At 27.7% G+C, this 21,624-nt stretch overlaps 1 protein-coding gene across 1 annotated transcript in view; it reads right to left on the bottom strand.

The window, feature by feature from the left end:
* Positions 1-21,624, bottom strand: part of LOC148231620 (uncharacterized) — a 186,189-nt gene that overhangs the window by 68,631 nt on the left and 95,934 nt on the right. The window lies entirely within an intron of this gene.

Here is a 21,624-nt window from a genome sequence, read left to right on the forward strand (position 1 = left end):
TATTTCGCTCGTTTCGTATATATCGTAACTATACGTCAAGTACATTATCTATGGCCCTTAGGGAAGTGACCTGATTGGCTACGAAGGTCTCAGATAAGTGTGTGGTAAATCCACCGACGTTATACCGTTTCCTTGAATTTTCCGACAATGCCTACCAACCCCTCACATTATCGCTCATTATTTGCCCTTTGGTTTTTCTATATTTTTATATTTGTCACGAAACAACCATCATTATAAACATAATACAATGTTCATAATAATAATTTATGATACGGGCTATAATAAAACGCTTTGATTTACACAAAGCCTATAAATCACGCGCTTTCAAATTTTCTAGATGTCGCCATAAATTTTGCGAACGGTTAACTTCCAGCATAATATGGGTGAATTTTTCGCATGGATTTAGAGGCAATGAAGGGCGGATAAACTGTATATTTTTTGCTTGTAGGGTCAAAGAGTAAATTTATAACATTGGAACACTGTATAATATGTAATACATATTTTTCTCAAATAAAATCTTGAATGAAAATTATTTCATTTAAATATAAAGAGTTTTCTGTGAAATTGCAACGCATTCTTTTGAGGAATAACATCGGCGAAGAATTGCAATAAGAGATTCCAGAAATTCGAGTTCAGCTTTAATGGAAGCTTTCGCGCTTGAACTCTGCTTCATGAATTTAAGCAATTATTTTGTTTTATCATGTTATACATATATTCTCTCATACATATGTTTACCTCGCATAAGTAATACAAGGATATACTTAATAACATTAAAAAATAAAAAAATAAAGTAATTTTTATAAATATGCCTAGTGCCAATTTTCATGTTCTTGTGTAAGTAATATTTTTTCAATTTATCATAATAAATATATTTTTATGGTTTAAGTCAGGGACTGGATTAAAAATATTTTAAGCTTAGCGAAATAAAATTAAAAAAATTGCATATTTTATCAATTTAAATCCATTCATATATAAAATGATTAAATTGGTGTCTCTAGTAATAAGCTTGACTTATGAAAATAATATATTTACTGTTTTTGCGATAAAATTTTATCAGACTAGGTTTTTTAAAGGGTCATCTTTTAATGCTAAGATTAAATTGTGTTTATATCAGTGGCGTACGGTGGGTGTTAATATTGGGTGTGCTATAAAAAAAAAAAAAGTACATTTTTTCATTTTTATTAGCCGAGGTGTTGGCATGCCTAAACTGCCTTACAGCTTTTTCCCATATATAAATAAATAAATAAACATTAAACCTAATCTAAAATATTATTATATAAAAATATCAAATTTCCAATAAACATAAACTTATAATTATTTATATATAAAATCTAATCTTCTTTCTTTAATCATAAATTTTTCTATCACGCTGTCATAAAAAGTGCTCTTCTTTTTAATATCCATAAGGATCCCTTTTTCTATTGAAATCAAGCTAAAGCCACATAGCTTTTCTTGATCTTGGGTACTTCGATAACAATTATTAATTCGTTTCAGAGCAGAAAATGAACGTTCTGCTGAAGCAGTACTGCTTGGAAGAGTTAATATTAGTTTGCCTATTTTATCTATTTCCTGAAAACCTGACTCAAGATTATTTGTGTTCATAAATTGTACAAGCTCATGAACAGATTTCTCTGCAAATTTAGGTAAATGATAAAGAACAGCAAGCTCATTTTTTAAACTTATATAATCAAAAAATGCTTTATAGAATTGTTGCAGTTTGGTAAGTAATTCATTTGGAAATTTTTCTTTATATTGCTCATATTTTTCTTTCTCCAGAAGGTGAAAATATTCCAATTTGGACATTGAAGAAAAACGGTTTTCAATTTGCTTGCATATTTTATTAAATAGTTGGCTAAACGCGTGCTTTTCTTCAACAAGCAAATCATTACTCAGTCTTGGATAATTTTCTTCCGTTACATAAGAATCCCATAATGTTTCATAATTATTTTCCTGTTCATGTCTGAGTTGTTGCAAAATTTCGGTAACTTTCTTACAGCAATATAATATGTCAAAAGATTTGGATTGTAAAATGTTGTATAACACATCAGTTTTTCCAAAAAGGTTTGAAAATATGTGGAGAAGTTTTCTTGTTTCAAAATCTTCCAAAAAGCTAAGAAAACCTCGTGCTTTTATTAGTGTCGGGGTCCCATAGTTCACAATTTTTCACGACGTCTCGAAAAAAGTCCGTAAATTCATTTCTGTATTTTTGCACTGTGATACTTAACCGTGATGTATAATTCCATCTTGTAGGTGTAACAGAAGGAAGTCTTCTATCTACAAACTCTTGTAAAGCATTTATTCGTTTGGAAGATTTCGAAAAGAATGCAGAAAATCCATTTAAAGTTTGAAAGAATGATTTGCACACTTTTATATTGGAAAGACCTTGTTGTAATGTTAAATTCAACATATGAGACAAAATTTGCTGAATTTACTTCTTCCTTAATATGATCTTTAATAACATCACCAATCGCTTCAATTATGTCATTCTGTATGGATGGGGAAGTACCACGAAACACCGCTGCAGTATTTAAATGAGTATCCAAAACAGAATCGTATTCTCGAAGTGCATTTAAAAATTCAAGGTAATTTCCTTTGTTTAGTGAATTACAGGATTCATCGTGGCCTCGAAAAGGTTGTTCTTGTTTTCCTAGATATACTACTGCGTCAATCATTCCTTTTAATATTTCTCTATTTTTATGAACTTGTTCATTATGTTGACTTATATTAGCTTTACGTTGAGCGTCAATCATGACTTCAATTCGTTGTTTTCCAAACATTTTGAGAGAAAAAAATGATTGAACGTGTGACTGCGCTCTTTTGTGTTTTTTCAGTGCCGTTATCAGATGACTAAGGTCAGCAAATCCACTTTTATTCCACACGCTTCTTTCTTTGAAAAACAATAAACATGGCCAACAGAACAATCTAGATCGAAGTTCGCAGCCTGTTAACCACTCAGTTCGTTCATATGATGAAAATGAAAAATGTCTTGTATATTCACATTTATTGTCTTTATGCTTCATAAATAAATTGGGAAGAGGTGGACGTGGTTTGGCAATTTTGATTATCTTCAATTTAATTTCATAACTTATTTTTGAAAATGGATTATTCAGAATATCTTCAACAGTATTCTTCATCATTATTGGGGTAAATAAAAAAATATAATCTAGAATAGAAAATTAAATATTGATCTAATGTAAATAAGATAATAAAATATAAAAAATGAGTGACCTGTTATTGTGATGTAATAAAAAAGCAGCGACGGACGCAAGAGTTTGTGAAGTACGCGCACCAAATTCGAGACCAATTTTACTACTGAGCGCTGCCAGCCGACAGATCGACTTCAGCCGTTAAATCTCGGAACAATTTACTTTAGTCGGCGGCCGCGCGCAAGGTCGGCGCGTTATATGTGTTGTTCCAAAACGATCGCTCGCGCGAAAACGTTCAGAGCGAATGACAAATACCAAAGCATACTATACACTGCATATTAAAATTTTATAACTTTGCATACTACTGTATGCAAAATGATGTCGCTTTACGCCCTAAATTTTCTAAATTTCTAAATTTATATTTTAGATGGTTTTGCGGGTGTGCGCCGCACACCTAGCACACCCTGAATATACGCCCCTGGTTTATATGCACTTTATATTTAAACATATATTTTCATATAGGTGCTATAAAATACAAATAAGTATATGACTCTAATTGACAATATTCGTTTTCTGTTCATTATTTTGCAGATTGACACTTACATTTAAAGCTAGGTAAAAGCTTTTAAAAAAATCCTAATATATTTTGCACTTGTATCAAAATACGTTCCAAATACGATGCTAGAACTGCAGTTTGAAACCAAAAAAAAAATGCTGCATTTCGTTCATTTTTTGCAAATTTAAAGAGTTTGTAAATGTATAAACTTTATATTGAAAAATCTACTTATTAATAAAAAAAATGCAGAATAATACTAAAATGGCAAAATATCTTAAAACATATATTTTGTAAGTTATATATTATTTTATGTAGACTTAATAAATTCATTTATATGCTTATCACCAACGATCTAATTATCATTACAGTGTCGTGTACAAAGGATAATGATATAATACCACATTAGATGTAATTTATTTATACATATGAAACCACAATGGGAGATATAGAATTCTCTGCTATAACGAGCACCTAATGCACGCCATAGCAATATAGCTCATTCATGACACACAATGAGATAATGAAAGAGAGAATCTGCTCTTTAATAGTTGCCTCTATATATTATAGCTATAATACATAACCTTAAATTTTAAGAGTAAGATAATTTAAATGCAAATTTAAGCTTAAGTGTAATATTATTTATAGTATATTTGATTTATTTATTGTAAATAAGCAACATGCCAGACGTTAGATAAATGTATTATAACCAAGTAAACACAATCAACAGCTAGTAAAATGTCACTATATACGACCTACATTTATTTCATGAGAAAAATATAGAACAATCTGATCTGTGATGGCTGATCGAAATTATATTTATATATTATGATCAATTCGAACTCCCAGACATATCAACAAAGCTCAAGAGTCTATTTGCGATTCAAACCCAGGTATTAATAATATAATTATACTACTGGTTTATCATTCTGTTATAAAATAATATACTAATGCATTGATTATTGAGTAATATAATATAAAAAACATATTTATATGTGATAATATATAAATAAACAGTATTAGATACACTGTTTTAAACATATTTTCTGCCTACTCTTAACGCAATGATTTAGGAGTGGAAACAGATTTGATGTTGTCTGTAACTTTTTTATAAGAACGTGTCGTAGTTTGAAAAGGTAGAGATTTAGCAGCACTGAATTAAAGTGACAATTAAAATAACTATCATTTTAAGATGCATTTAACAAGCAGTAAAATTTAATACAAATACATTGATTTATTACGCTTTTAACGCGTTTTTGCGTATTTTATTACATTCGAGTGATATGCTCTTGACATCACATTTTACAAGCTCGCATCTGTGTTAAGATTTCTTGAAATTATAGTGCATAAACGTTTTATTACACCACGCAGCGAAATATTTATTATGCATAACGCATTATTTATGAATTACTTTAAAATTGCCTAATAAACTTAATAAACTTTTTAGGTTTTAGTGACTGTTTATTTGCAAGGCTATTGCTTTCTTAAATGGAGGTTGAAAAATTGATATTTTGTTAAAGGGTTAACACGAGATTTTTCAGTTAAGAATCAGAAACGGTATATCAATTCTATTAATGTGGGAGCAAAAGTTGGCCAGTAAGTGGTCGTTTTTTTTAAATATTTTATTAGGAATCATAGTTTTTTTTAAATTTTTATAAACATTGTTTTTGATTCATTCGAAAAAAAATATTGCCGCTCTTCAGTCAATAAGATTTTTGTATGTGACTTATACTGGTTTGTAATTTTTCTGAATTTGCAAAAAGATCTGATCTGAATCGGTATTTGTTTTGTGAGGATTTGCATATAAATTAAATAACTAGAAAAAATTACCAGCAATCGAATTATTAAACTAATTAAAATAAAATCTTTGCCTCTTAATACAACATATACAAAAACGTAACACGAACTTTGCAACGCACGCCTGTTTTTGAGATAAGCGTTAAACGATAATAAAAGGTTTGCCTTTTCAACATTTTGTTTTGTTCAACGAACGAATTCTACGAATTTCAGCCATAGTAGATACGGCCGGCAAACATTTTGTCAACAATTTTTTTTCGAGGGCGTAAAAGCATTTTTTTGTTGTTGAGAATAATTAATAATTAATTTTTATTGTTAATTTTTTTATTATATAAATTATGTTGTAGAGCACATGTGGGTAGCCTCCGGCTCGTGGGCCGGATCCGGCCCACGGCACGTTTTTATCCGGCTCGTGGATGTGTGAAGTTTCGATCATACTAAAAGTTGTTCAGTTACTTCAAAACATCTGTGTTTTATTAATGTATTTAACTTAATAGTCACTTTCAAAGAATGCACTTAGTGAAATACTATTTAAGTTTTCTTGAACCTGGCACTGTTTGAAACTCAGATAAAAATACTCAAAGCAATTTGATGTCTAGTTCATTTACGTAAATTCACAATTGAAAAAAAAACTCACTGATTCATGGAACAATTTTCAGAATTACTCATCACAAAATACAGTTGTTTATAAAGTGAATTTTCAGAAGCTTATGTCATGTTTATATTATAGAATACATAAAAGTTGAAATAACGAACAAATACACGACATATAGAGACAAGACAAAAACTCCACTCAAACAAAATGGCAACCAAACAACTTGACTGTAAATATGACTACACCAGACGACTTAAACAATTTAGAATAAATACATGTAAAAAAGTAAATAAGTATAAACAAATAAATAAGATTTTGTAATAATAAACATGGAGAGATATACATGCCAATATCATAATAATAAAAAATACTAATTGTTTATACATAGACAGATTGTAAATAAATAAATAAATTAATAATTAAAAAATATCATAATTTAGTAGAAAAAGACTTGAAAGATTGATATTTAAATTATGTGATTAAAACCATTTCAAAATTTAAACAAACATACAACAAAAACATTTATACAATATAAATAATACACACACATATAACAATGAGTCTCAAAAACACATATAAATTTATTTATATGACGTATATATGTACACACATACATATGAGGTAGTAATAGCTTTTCGGTAAAGTGCTGGACTTCAGTAACTTGAGAGATTCGATTTGATTCCAACAGTAAAATAAAATTTTAGCACTTAAAATTACGATACTGATCTGAGCTTTAGGAGGTATTTTTTGATTGAATCTATATTTTATTTTTATTTCATTACTTTAAAATTCATTATACTGTTATCATTGTAAAAACAAATACTTGAACCACAGAGTTTAGCTACATTAATTTTTAAAGATCTGTATGGGATAGGTTTTATATTATTCATAGATAATAATATAAATAAAATAAATCATATTTGTTTTGGATTTATGTAGCACCAACAATACACATTTTATTTTAGGTTCAGATGAATAAAAAAAATATTTCACTACTACCTTTCATATTGTAATATAGCTGTCTTAAAAAAATTACTTCTGTTAATCATATGACGCTATAAAAAAATTATCAATTTTACTATTAATATATTTATAATAAAAAATCTAGCAGTATAAATTAAAAAATATATAAATGTGAATTATTGATTAAAATGAGCTTTTTCAATAGTGATTCTGATTTCGTGCTAAATATATTTTTTAATAACTTTGAGTAATATAATATGAAGTACATTAAAAAAATGTTTTTTTTCCTGATTTTTCAGTAAATTTAACACACATAAAATATAAAAATTTTCGACTTTTCCCCTTACTTGTTATGCTAACCGATACTAATGAAACATTTTCACACATTTGTATAAATAAAAATCTAACTACTAGTTTGATTTTGCTAAATTTGTTAATTACCCTTTGTACATGCTTTAGTTTAATTATAATACAATAGATTATCACTGGGATACACTCATGAGGATCCAATAATATATAATAGATTACTCATGCCAGCTTAAATACATTATTAACAGTTTATCCGTTCATTAGCGCATTAGATCCCGTTTCTCCAGAGTATGTTCAATTCGCCTGCTCTACCTAATGCGTCTTTTAGTAGCATCAAATATTCTAAAATTTATACAAGAGATACTTAAGCTAGGAAATGAATGTGAATACATAATTATATATATATATATACATATATACACATGTACTTTCAAGTCAAGACTACCGAGTCACTAAGATTTAATGTTTGTATTATATATATATATATATATACAAAGGAAGGCTTAAGCATGTGAAAGTTTGCAGTACCTTTGATTTGCTAATACAATTAGGTTCTAATGTATTTACATATGTAATGGCGAAAATTTATTTTACCCAATTTTTATCATTGCTTCTGATTATTTAGGCGCCCAAATCAGTTCTATAGAAATCCATGAATTAAACAATAATCTGATTTTCGGGTACAAATTAGATAAAAATATTGAGAAATGAAGTCGTTTTTTGTTTAACACAAAAAAGCAGACTTTTGCTCGTCAATGTCTTTCATACTCCTTCAGATTTTTCTTACGCCCACAAGGAGTCAAACTCTCTGAGTCAAACATTAATATACTTTCTAGTTACAAACATATTGAAACACAATATTATTTAATAACTTGTTAGTTAAAAATACTACTATTTAAAATTCATACAATAATTCTCAACTCGTGCTGCATAACAATGTAGTTTCAATTATAAACTAATTTAATTTCAAAGCAGTAATAAGTTTTATGTACACCACGAGCTTTGTGTCTGTTGTTATCAAATGAAATGTCATGTAAAATGCAGCAGCGTGTTCACTTACGTATGATTGGATCATAAAAATAATATTCTTTCACATCACATTATAATTAATTTGATTTAATTATAGTGTAATTAATAAAAACTCATTTTTACATTATTCATAAGATTGGGATTGAAACAATACCAACATTTTCAATACCGGTATTACCTAAAAAAATAGAAAATACCGGTATTGAATTTACTAAAAATATAATAATTATTTCGTAATAAAAAATAATCTGATTGATTAGTAAAACTAAATCGTTCGAATGTTTTGATATATTAAATATTTTGGCAGCCGGTCAAAAGAGCGTGCGTCAAATGAGCGCCGTCATATAAGCGCTGCGTCATAAGAGCGTTGACCAAAGTAGCGCTGTAACAAAATAGCGTGCGTCAAATGCGCAGAGAGTCATATGAGCGCTTTAAAAAAGAGCGCACGTCATAAGAGCGCAAAAATACTTGGAGAATATCAAGTTATGAATATTTTAGGAATTAGGTATATAAAATATAAGTAAATTGTGAGAAATTTACAAAGAATTTAAATTCACAAGATATAGGCGGTAAAATTAGTATTTTATGTGCCAGAGCGTAATGACGATTAAAATGATTTTTCAATGAAAACATTATTATTTATTAATTATTACGTACATTCGAAAGTATGGCTTCCCATCCCCATACGTACGATATACATATATTTTGTACTAAAATAAAACGCTGATTTTAAAGCTATCATTAGATTTGTTCGGTAGTGTTTCATTAAATTGACAAATATATATCTACTCTACCTGCAATGAATGCATAAAGTTTAGGGCAGGTATAGACCTTTTTTTTGCTATTTGACGATAAACAGTTGGTTGGTTCTTGGGTATATATTTTATACGACTACACTCTATCTCGAATAACGACTGAGTACGAATATTATATAATATATTTCAGTTAATTAAACGATTATTGTCTTACATATTAAACTGTAAGAACATTAATCTATCATTAATCATACACATATGACATATGTTTGTATATCGAAAATTTAGGTTAATTTAGTATTTTAATGAATTATTGTGTTTAGTATACATACATACTATAGAGACAATTCAATCGGTCAAAATGGGCGATGGTCTTTTGGGCGATACAATAAAAATGTATTACAAATAAATGTGATGCAAATCATGATCTTATAATTAATTAAATAATGAATATAATTAAATACATATTAAAATATATTTATATATATATATATATATATATATATATATATATATATATATATATATATATATATATATATATATATATATATATATATATATATATATATATATATATATATATATATATATATATATATATATATATATATATATATATATATATATATATATATATATATATATATATATATATATATATATATATATATATATATATATATATATATATATATATATATATATATATATATATATATATATATATATATATATATATATATATATATATATATATATATATATATATATATATATATATATATATATATATATATATATATATATATATATATATATATATATATATATATATATATATATATATATATATATATATATATATATATATATATATATATATATATATATATATATATATATATATATATATATATATATATATATATATATATATATATATATATATATATATATATATATACGTACATACGAAAATAAAAGTAATATTTTTTAGAAAAGAATTGAAAGATGAAAACATTATTCGGTCTAAACAAAATATAATATACATACATAAGATATATGTAAATATTTACTTATCATTTGTGCATATTTAATCATAAAATATCACTTAAGCAGTTTGATTTTTTTATTCAAGAATTTAAGAGAGTTACCCGATATCATAAAACACTTATGCTTAAGTCGGTAATTTTATTATAAATACCTACCTGATAAATGTTTATAGTGGGCCCTTACGCGATTTTTTTTTATGTTTTGAGCCTTGGAAACTACTGTGAGAACAAACTTTTGGAATTTCCAAAAATCGGATATTTTACAGTTATCTATTTTAAATTAGATAGGATAGTTATATATAAATGTAATAATACAGAACTAGCGCTGATAAGTGTTTATCGTGGAGTTTGCCCTTTACGCGATTTTTTTATATTTTGCGACTTATAAATTACTGTGAGAACAAACTTTTGGAATTTCCAAAAATCGCATATTTTACCGTTATCTATTTTAAACTGGATAAGGTAGTTATATATACATATAATAACCAAGAAATAGCGCTGATAAATGCTTATCGTGGATTTGGCCCTTATCGCGAAATTGTTTTATGTTTTGAGCCTTGGAAATTAGTGTGAGAATAAACTTTAGTAATTCACAAAAATTGCATTTTACAGTTAAAGCTAAATAGGCTAGTTATATATAAATATAATAGCGCTCAGTATACTTTTGAATTTTGACTATAAACGTTCGCAAAATGATTCATTTTTGTCTTTGAAAAGTATAAAAAAAAAATACCACGAATGACTTACAACTATCTATAAGGATTAATCTTCTTTATAGATAACAATTTAATCTATAACAGTTTCTAAATGTGCGTGCTGCCAAGTAGTTTTTGAAGCTTAACAAATATGTAACATAACGGAAAAAAATATGATATCGATAGCCAGGTAAAAAGGCAAGGACTCGGACAAAATATTAGAATATTAGACAGATTACTATTTTTTTCTAACTGTTCTATTTGTATAAATACTACCCGTTTTGAAATGGACAAAGCACGAAATTCACAAAAATATACTTTTATCGTAATCGCGAAAAATTAAAGTCTCTAGGAATAACACATTAAAACTAAATATCAGACTAAAAAAGTATTTAAAAAAAATCATACTGATTCACCAATTACTACTTTAGTTTTAATATCGTAAAAATAATTTTAAACAATTGGGTATCGTCCAGGTCATTCACCAATGTCATGCATTGTTATGCACCTGGAAAGCGGTGAATTTTTTTGTAAAGTGTTACAATTAGGTATTTAAAAAATCATAGGTAACTTCCTTTTTGATAATTATATAATATGATTAAAATGAATTTAGCAAAATTAATGTTTTACCCCTTTGCATTCACATTTATTTTCAGATTATTTTTTTATCTTACACTTAGCTCTTAAAATTTATATTGTGCTTGTTTTCGACTTTCACGATAAAATGTAGTTGTCTAAAATAAATGAAAAAAAAGGTCGGACGACCTTTGTATACCTGCCAAGTCGAGTTGATAATTATTTGTCAATTTAATGAAACATTACAGAACAAATGTAATGATAAATTCAAAATCAGCGTTTCATTTTAGTAAAAATATATGTATATCGTACGTATGGGGATGGGGAGCCATACTCGAGTATGTACGTAATAATTAATAAATAATAATGTTTTCATTGACTAATTATTTTAATCGTCATTACGCTCTGGCACACAAAATACTAATTTTACCACCTATATCTCGTGAATTTTTATTTTTTGCAATTTCTCACAATTTACATATATTTTGTATACCTAATTCCTAAAATATTCATTACTTGATTTTCTCCAAGTATTTTTGCGCTCTTATGACGTGCTCTCATTTGTCAAACGCTCATATGGCTGTCTGCGCATTTGACGCGCGCTATTTTGTTACAGCGCTACTTTGGTAAACGCTCTTATGACGCAGCGCTTATAAGGCAGCGCTCTTTTGACGCACGCCCATTTGTCCGCGCTCATTAGTGACGTTGCCAAATATTTTAATTATATAATTTTTCATTTAAATATTTACAGTCTTAAATTTTTTTTCAGTAAATTGCTTTGCGAAAATTCGCAAGCAGCATTTTTTTAAAAGATAAGTACCTAAAAAAATTTGCGCTTTTTGAAGGAAATATCTTAGCACGATATTTTCTATTCTATCAGCCTCCAGGGTTTTCCTGATCTTACATTTATGAACAGATTTCATAAGGTATAATCAAGAAGACCTGTGAAGTAGCCGCGTATAGTGAGCGACGAAAGTAAGTGAGAGATAAGGTCATGCATTATATGCGTTCCGCACTCCCACTTCTTCTCACTCACTCTCATCATTTAATACGCGAGCGAGCGAAAGGAAATCTCGGCACTTCAAATATACGGATTTATTACTATTTATTACTATTAACAAATTAAATATTTATATTATTAATTTGCACCATTCGACCTCTGACCTATGTTCTAAAGCGGTTGACCCCACTTTACATTTGCACCGATCCTAAAAATAAACCATTCACCAAAATGTGCGTGAGCTTGCACACACATGTGTAGTATAACAGCTCTGGTTCGAATCGACCTGATTAAGAAGGCAATCGCAATTAAGCTCTATCGAACGTCTGCATGGAATCGTACCGGAAGCTCGTGAATAAATTATCGCCAATATCGACTTCCATACAAAGTCAGCTCGGCGGAAGAAAAGGCTTAAGTGACATTTGACGACCTGTCGTTTACTCACTCCGCATCCGAACTTGAACTCGACTTGATTTATTCATCTCATGCAAATTGGTACTCTAGTTTGAGCCGCATTTTTTATACGTTTAACGCAAATATAACGAGGGAGTTACAGCGTTTGAGGAATGCGGATTTTATAAGCTTCAAAAGAAAAAGCGAATCAATTAAAAATAATGATTGCGATAGATGCGCACTTTAAAATTCAATATCATCGTATATGGATACCCAAAATCAAAATGATGTTATGCACAATATATTTTTATATTTATAAATTAATACATCCTTCCTCTTCATTTTTTTAACAATTTTTTAACAATGACAAATATATAAAAATAATCAAATAGCAAAATCAAGGTCAGTAAAAGCTCTGTAACTTTTAAAATAATCAATGACACATTGTGCTTTGTCTGTGATCAGAAGAGAACGTCCTATTAGTGATTATACAATGTCAAACTGAAGTAATTTAATATATAGGGAAAACTAATAGCCAAATTTCTGTAAATAAATATATTTTTAAAATGTATTTTTGTGCAACTTTCGTGTGCGCAAAAATTCAGTCACAGCTTACTTTTTAAAAAATGTTTATAATTGTTTGTATAATAGCGATCATGACACATTGGGCAACTCTGTCTAGTTATTGCGGTCAGATTCGTAATAAATTATCTATTGATAAGAAAGATATGCTTTATTGTATTGTGTTGGAGATTATATCAGCGCAATATTTTCGCAATTCTCAACCTATTTTTTTTCTGAAGGGAACAAACCAGTAATCAGTTAATCTATTTTCACTATTAAGTGTATATATTTAATGTTTATTTGATAATTATGATCATATATATTTTTAAATTGCAGTCCTATCTACGTGTGTTTTTAAAAAATTGCTGTAAAAAATAAAAAAAACTTATATGATTTACTTTATAAGAATATAATAAACTGTCACAAACTTTTACAAATTAAAATAAAATATAATCAAAATAAATGTCTAGTTAACCATTAACTATAATTAGTTTAGCTTAAAAAAACATATACATATTTCAAAATTTATTTGACTAATAATTATATTCTTGTATATATTCGTTATAAAATTATTTAAAATTAAATTTAAATATTAAAATAAAATATTTATTTTATGTACAAAAGTAAAACACTTTTTATATAAGCAAATATCTATTCATTCAAGTAAATTATAACATAGGTCTGCTTGAAAATGTTTTACTGATATCGTGTGACATCAATTTACGAGACCTGCAATTTTCCTTTCAATAGATGCTATAAATATTTAAACAACTTTACTTAAAACTACTTCAGACACTTAATAGTTGTCTTATCAAACTTTCAAACAAAATTTATTTAAAAATAGTAAATTATAGCTTTGTACATACATATAAGATATTCATTATAAGCTGAAATTATTAAATATTTTTGTAGAACAAATATACACAACTTGGCTTAATTGTATTTTTTCATATATTGAAAAAATTATATATTTAGCTGATCTCAGGTAAATATATAAAAACCTAATCTGTGCTAACATAACTAATTTAGATTTTTTTATATTAAAATTGAGACGGTTGCATTATATTAACCAGACAATAAAATCATGTTCAATGTTACTGTGCAATAAGGTGATAATGCAAAGCACACAGTGGCTTAGAGCTCCTTAATAAATCACAATGCGATTGACTCGCAATTAGTTTCATCTCGAATTTGTGCAATATAAGATATGTGACACTTATCAAGCACAAAATTCATTTTTTAAAAATAAATCTGCAACCAACGAAGATTACGGTACATACTCTCGGACACGACGGACCACAATCACAATGCACCAGTCGAATTGACTACCACAATACATTTAAAACTTGTCAATTAGAATTCATACTGCCATATTTATTGTAAATTATATATTTTTACAATAAACTCAGATTTTCTGCCATCTAACTAGCTACAAAATCACACCACTCAGTATCAATCCTAAAAGCTTTGTTTAATTGAAGATCCAAGAAACAAAAATCAATTACTTTTATGATAAGCTTTCTTTAAAAAAAAAATCTTTCGCCATTAAGAAGCAGTCCTGACAGTGTAATATATTGTGTATAAAACTGTAAAAATATTATATTATTTATATAAATTCAGATTAAATATGTAAATATATATATTAGTTCATTAGGCTTTCATAGCTTATTCTTTAGTACTCACTGTTTAAATATATGCATTCAAACATCTATATTCTACATAAACAGTACTTTTGTCGCAATATTAGTACTGAAGATTGCGTTATACATACATATATACAATATATCACATATAATAAAACATATATATTAATAAATAATAATACTGGTATTTATACAAACTCAAAACTCAAGACAATTTAAGATTTGCCAGGAATTTAACCGATAATTTAAAAAAAATTAATCGAATCATGTATCACTGGCACACGACGACTGACGTTCACTCAAAACCAATCTGCAATCTACGACGACTACAGTATCTACTCTCAGACACGAATAACTCGCATAACACTCACAATGACAATCATTATTTATTATTAAATTATGTTTAAAAAATAAATAAATCATAAAATATATGATTATTTTTAAAAACAGTTACTAAATATAAATAATCTTGGCATTTACCTACATATTCATATTTTAAAATATAGCTGAGTTCCTGTAACATTATTTACATGTGATGAGACTATATCACATGTAAAACGTATTTAATAAAAATAAAGTAAAATTCAAAGGAATTCGTGGAAATATATTCTTCGTTTATTACATATACATTTGACAAGCTTTGAACTAATGATTATATTTATTTTTGGTTTATGCTAGTACGTTTGAGCAGTAATGCATGCCAAACAAATTTTAATTAAAATTGTATGATTTTGTTGACTTTGCTAAAACCAAAGTTGTTGAAAATAATAGTATACATTTTCACAATAATAACAATGTATGTTTATGCCTTTATATATTTTTATTAAGCTGTTAAGGTTATTGCTTTTTTATAAGAATATGTTTAACCATTATTTTTTTCCCACTAATCGTCACATTGATTAATTTTTTCAAGAGTATTATTATTTGAGGGTAATAAAATTTGGTATATTTTTTATAAAAAAGTTAGCTATTCAAAAGGTTATCACGTTGATCTTCTGATAATATTTTCATTTGTGTTATGTAACATGAAAGTATGTAGTTTAGAACCATTATTATTTTACTGTATTCGAATTAATCAAAGATATTTTTTAACCCATATTTGATTAACGAAGCAAAATCTGATAATAAAAGGTTATCGAATTTCTATTCATATACAGTATATTTTTGACGTTCAATCTCATATTGTTAAAATTATACAGAGCTTGTCTAAAAGCCAGTCTAATTATTATTGATAGAGATGTTCTATATGTTTAATTATGATATATTGATTTATATATATATATTATATATACGTTTACGTTAATCTTTGATACTGTAATTGGGACGAGACCGTAATCTATTAATTAAAGCATCAACTGTTGCTTCTATTGTATTGTATATATTAAATATATATGTTACAATACATATATTTAAATAGTGAGTACTTAAGAATAAGCACTGAAAGCACAACTAAATAATGAATCTTTTTACACATGAATTTTCAGTTTTAATAGAAAATAAAGAAAGATCTTACAGTTTGTATAAAATATATAATCGTCGCGATGAAATTAGTCGCAAAAGACTTGTGGAAGGTTTTTTTTTATCAAAGTAATTGATATTAGTGCTCCTTAGATATTTTATAAAACAAGGTGCCCGTTAGTATGATTTTGTACGTCGTTCGTCGAGTGTTTAACAGGTTATTCGTGTCTGAGAGTAGGTACCGTAGTCTTCGTTGGTTGCAGATTGGCTTTAAGTAAATTACGTTCATTGTATGATTAACAAGATTTTGTCAGTTATTGATGTTGTTATTACATATAATATTTATTTTACTAAAAATCTACTTAATTCCTAAACTATCTAATCAATTGAGGAGCTCGAAGGTACTGTGTGTTTCCATATTAGCCATTAAGTAGTATTTATAATATTGCAACTGATTTATTTTTAATAGAATTAGTTAAGAATAAAAGTACTATCCATTTTTATTTCCTACAAAAACTGCTGAGATATGATTTTATTAAGTCACATCGACGAGTGTATTTAGAAAAAAGCGCTTTTTCAAGCTGTTAAATAAAAACAAAATACAAAGAACTTTCTTTTTGTGTGTCACTTGCATTCCTGATTAAGTACCAGAAACATTTTGGGACAACTTCCTAATAAGCATAGCTATCATATTTTTTAGCAGCCATTGGAAAATATTGCTTTTTTACTTGCAGTAGGTAGTATTAATACTAATATTGCATTGGCGTAAAACTGTTATGCCCTGTAGATATATGTAAATAAATAATCTGAACACACTCATATAAGTCATACACTTCAGTAAAAGATATTTTTCTGAGTGACCATTAAATATACACAACAGTTTGTGTGTGTCTTAGGTAAAAATTAGGTTTTTAAGCTGTTCTAAAAATATTAATAATGGGTTTTGAAAGTTTTTGCGGCTATTGTGCAACTTTGGGTGTTTTATGAATTATATTAATAAAAGCTCTACATAGTTTTTTTCGGCGTGATACATAAAATAATGCGTATATAAAGGAACGGATTCATTAAATTTATTAAAAGAACTGCATAAAAATCGTATTTAAAGACATGGGTCACAGCATCCCTTATTAACATATTCTATATAATAACGACGTTGCTAATAAGATGTGTAACAAATAACAACAAAGAGTCTGATTTGTCAGTTGATCAAGTACTAAAAGAAACGTTGGACTTTACCCAAATACTCAAAGATATACAAGTCAGAACCAGGCGCGTACGGTGAAATATATTCTCTTTCGCTCGCTCGAGTTTTAAGTGACGAGAGTGAGTGCGAAGCAGTGGGAGTGAAGAACGCATGTAACGCACGCCCTTATCTCTCACTCACTCTCGTCACTTAACACGCGAGCGAGCGAAAAGAAATATATCTTACCGTACGCGCCTGGTCAGAACTCTACTACACTGAATCACTTCACAGCATAGCACACATTAATATCGCATATTTACAAAATGTATATTTATTTTGTCTCATATTTAATATAATGGTTTATATTGTGCGTTTCGTTTAAGCAAATATTATTTCGCTACAGTAAATAAAACACTGTTTGAACAATAATAACACTAATGAAACAGTAAACATTTTAAAGTTTGGCTTAATAAATTTAATAATTATTGTGCTACTAACATAAATATTGAAAAACATACACATAAAATCAAAATTACTAATATAATTAGGCGGTCTATATATTATTATTATTTTAAGTATGATTTATATGAAATAAAAAAGTATTTAAGAAGTTATTAAATGCATAAAATAATATTAGTGTTATTGAAAATAAATAATGCATTAAAAATAAATTATATTTTTGAGAGTAACAAATAAAGTAAACTTTTAGTAATTTATACTACTTTGATATACTTTTTCATATGTAAAATACTAATTAGACTTTAGGATTATGGTAAAAAAAATAGCTTCAAGAGAGAGATGAGAAATGTTCATTTACCGACATTTGCCATATGGTTCATGTATATCAGATGCGAGAATATCTGATAACTGATAAGATAAAACTGATTAAATGTTGAACCACAATTATTGTAAGAGATGCTCAGTTCTGTGTTTAACGAGATTTTCTGATGTAAGTTACGAGTAAATAATAAATATTTTAATATATTGTAGTTTTATTTAAGCTTAACTTTTATCTATATAATATATTTATTCCTGTCCATAGATGTGGCTATACAATGTTTAAAATACAATAGCAAAGTTTTTTCTATGAATTTATGAATTATTTCCGTATATTTGTATTATTTTTAGTTCAGTTTCAAATGTATATTAATAGATGACGATAATAGTTGAATAAATAGTAATTTATGAAAAAAAAGCCTCAATGCAGTGGCGTAGCTATTAGTGGGCCGCCCCGGGCGGCACTTGCTTGGGGGCGGCATATTCGCGATGGGATCGTCTAATGTGGTTCTTAGCCCTGAATGCACTAAAACATATATAAATCCACGAATAACAAGAGCTTAATAATAACCAATTTATTATTTTAAGAAATGCTGATTTTATGACCCTGCAAAAATTGTATGAAGGGGGGGGGGGGCGGCACATAGCTTCGTGTGTTTAGCGAAACAGATGTTTGCTTTGACTTCTGAACGTGCAGTGGGTTTAAATTATAATAGAAAATGCTAAAAATTAAAATATAGAAAAAATATATAATATACAAATTTTAAATACTCTCCACTTAATTCCCAATTATGCAACTACCAGTATTGCAAAAAAAAATACGTATTTCTCAAAATAATGTATGATTATCGTTTATATTACAACAACGTTATTAATTTTTCTGATGTCATGTTTATTCGATTTTAAAAATAAACCGATTATAACGAGGTCAATCGTAGTAATCGAAACGTTTCAAATTTCAATTATCGACAGGCGTTTTCGCCCCAGGTTCTGCTATTTTGAAAACATTTGACTTTTAGACTAACGAGCTTTCATATCCAATTATGTAAGCGATACGAAGGCACATAAAAGGTAAACATGCTTCACCCAAAGGCGCATGGTTCGTTTGCAGCCGTGTAAATGATTTACTTCTGGTTTAATGTAGCGTAAATATAATATTTACATATAAAACCACTTGGAATAGGCTTTAAGTTTGTTTATATTAGCTAAAGAAAGAAAGATACTTTAAGTTACACATATAATTTTAATAATTGATAATGCACCAGCTCAACCACAGCACGCGGTGTGGTGTGAGCTGTACCCTAATCATTGTTTACACTTCTAAAGCAATGTTTCTCATCGTATCGAATCGAGAAAAGTTATTGTATCACAATCTATTTGTATAAAGACTAATAAAAAGTAACGTGACGAAAACAATATTGTTTTTTAAATATTTTTTGCTAATTATAACACTATTTGGATTAAAAAAAACAACTTTTAGTAGCACATATACTATTAAAAATATATAAGAGTAGAGAGTTTAAAAAGCTGGATATAATCCAAGCTTAAATTCACTAAGCAAATCGCAAAATTTAGGTTCACAAAAAAAACAACATTCACCAAAAGCATTAACAAGAAGTAATACAATTTTCTTTTATAAACTGATATTTAGACCGGTAATAACATACTGTTGCTAGGCATGGAGTAACATAATAAATTAGATTTTTTAATCGCAAACTTCTTTGAAATTAAGCAGTAAAAATAACACACCTTAGTATATTACTACTACGAAAAATTAAAGAACATTGCATACAAATACACCGCAACACCATTTTAGCCCACTAATTATCAGAATCAGTTACAATGACAAAACCAAACTTAAATTTAAAAATAAATATAAATTGTCCAGACACATAAGAGCCACTTTTATGTAAATAATATATTTATTCAATCTAAAAATATTGAACTATGTATTGGTGCGAGCAATAGCGAGCTATTTAATAAAGCAATCCAATGTATATGATATTGTCACTATATTCAGCCATTTTATTGATATCATACGCCCCCACAATACGCGCCAACGCTGCGATATATGCACAGGCCTCCATAATCGTTTCGCCCATTAGGAGAGGCATATTAAATTTAATGCAGTTATAAGTGCTAATTCATAGTGTCTCATAAGAACTAAGGTAAAAAATCACTGGCGTTCATCTAATGAAGTAAAAATGAGCATATGAAATTATTTTGTTGAAACAAATCGACGAAGAGAAGTTGTCCCGCAAGACGATTAAAATGAATAATTTTAACAAATTTGTCATTGAGGAAAAATAAACTAAATTGCGATTCTCACGAAAGAATAAAAATAAAATTCACTTATGAATAAGTTAAAGATTTTTTTAGTATAAAATTGTGAATGTAAAAATCTTACGCCTGCAGGAAAACAAATTTGCGTCTACATAAGAGGGAATTTGTTTTATATTTTGACTCACAAATTGTGAGGCTCACTTGACTTTGAATTCAGACAAAAAGAAGTTGTTAAATTTCTCGCTGACCGACCTCAAAAATCATTTGCTGATTTTTTCAAGCAGTTGGAAAATTTATTTTTTCTATATAGCTTTAATTTGGATGTCCACCTGAACAAGGCATAAAAAATTAAATGGCTTCAAGACTAGATAAATCCATATTTATTATTTTATATGAAAAAGGATCTATCAAAAAAATCACAAATTATAAAATAATTATGCTTATAATCCACACCAGTAAAATATTATTATATGTGATTAAAAAACGATTGCATTATTATATAGGTTATCAAATACAAAAAAAACAAGTTGGATTTGTTGAAGGAAAAGGAAATGAAAAGCAAATACACAATATTCGCCAGATTAATGAAAAATGTCGAGAGTTCAAGATTCTAGCAGTTGTTTGTTTCGTAGACTATACAAAGGAATTTATGTGTAAAGTGGGAATGTCTCTAGGATGTATTGTCAAATATGCAAATAAAAAAAATGACAAACAATAAAAGTCAAATGCTCAAGCTTCACGCTGTAATTTCGATTAAAATTTATACTAAAAAAACATTATTAGGGGATCAAAACGCGTAGAGAAATATATATTTATTTAGTGATTTATAAACAATTTCTAAATCACTAAA

The sequence above is a fragment of the Plectrocnemia conspersa genome, unplaced genomic scaffold (assembly GCF_051122295.1).
Source record: "Plectrocnemia conspersa isolate PC_06_02 unplaced genomic scaffold, ASM5112229v1 ptg000009l, whole genome shotgun sequence".
Taxonomy (NCBI): domain Eukaryota; kingdom Metazoa; phylum Arthropoda; class Insecta; order Trichoptera; family Polycentropodidae; genus Plectrocnemia; species Plectrocnemia conspersa.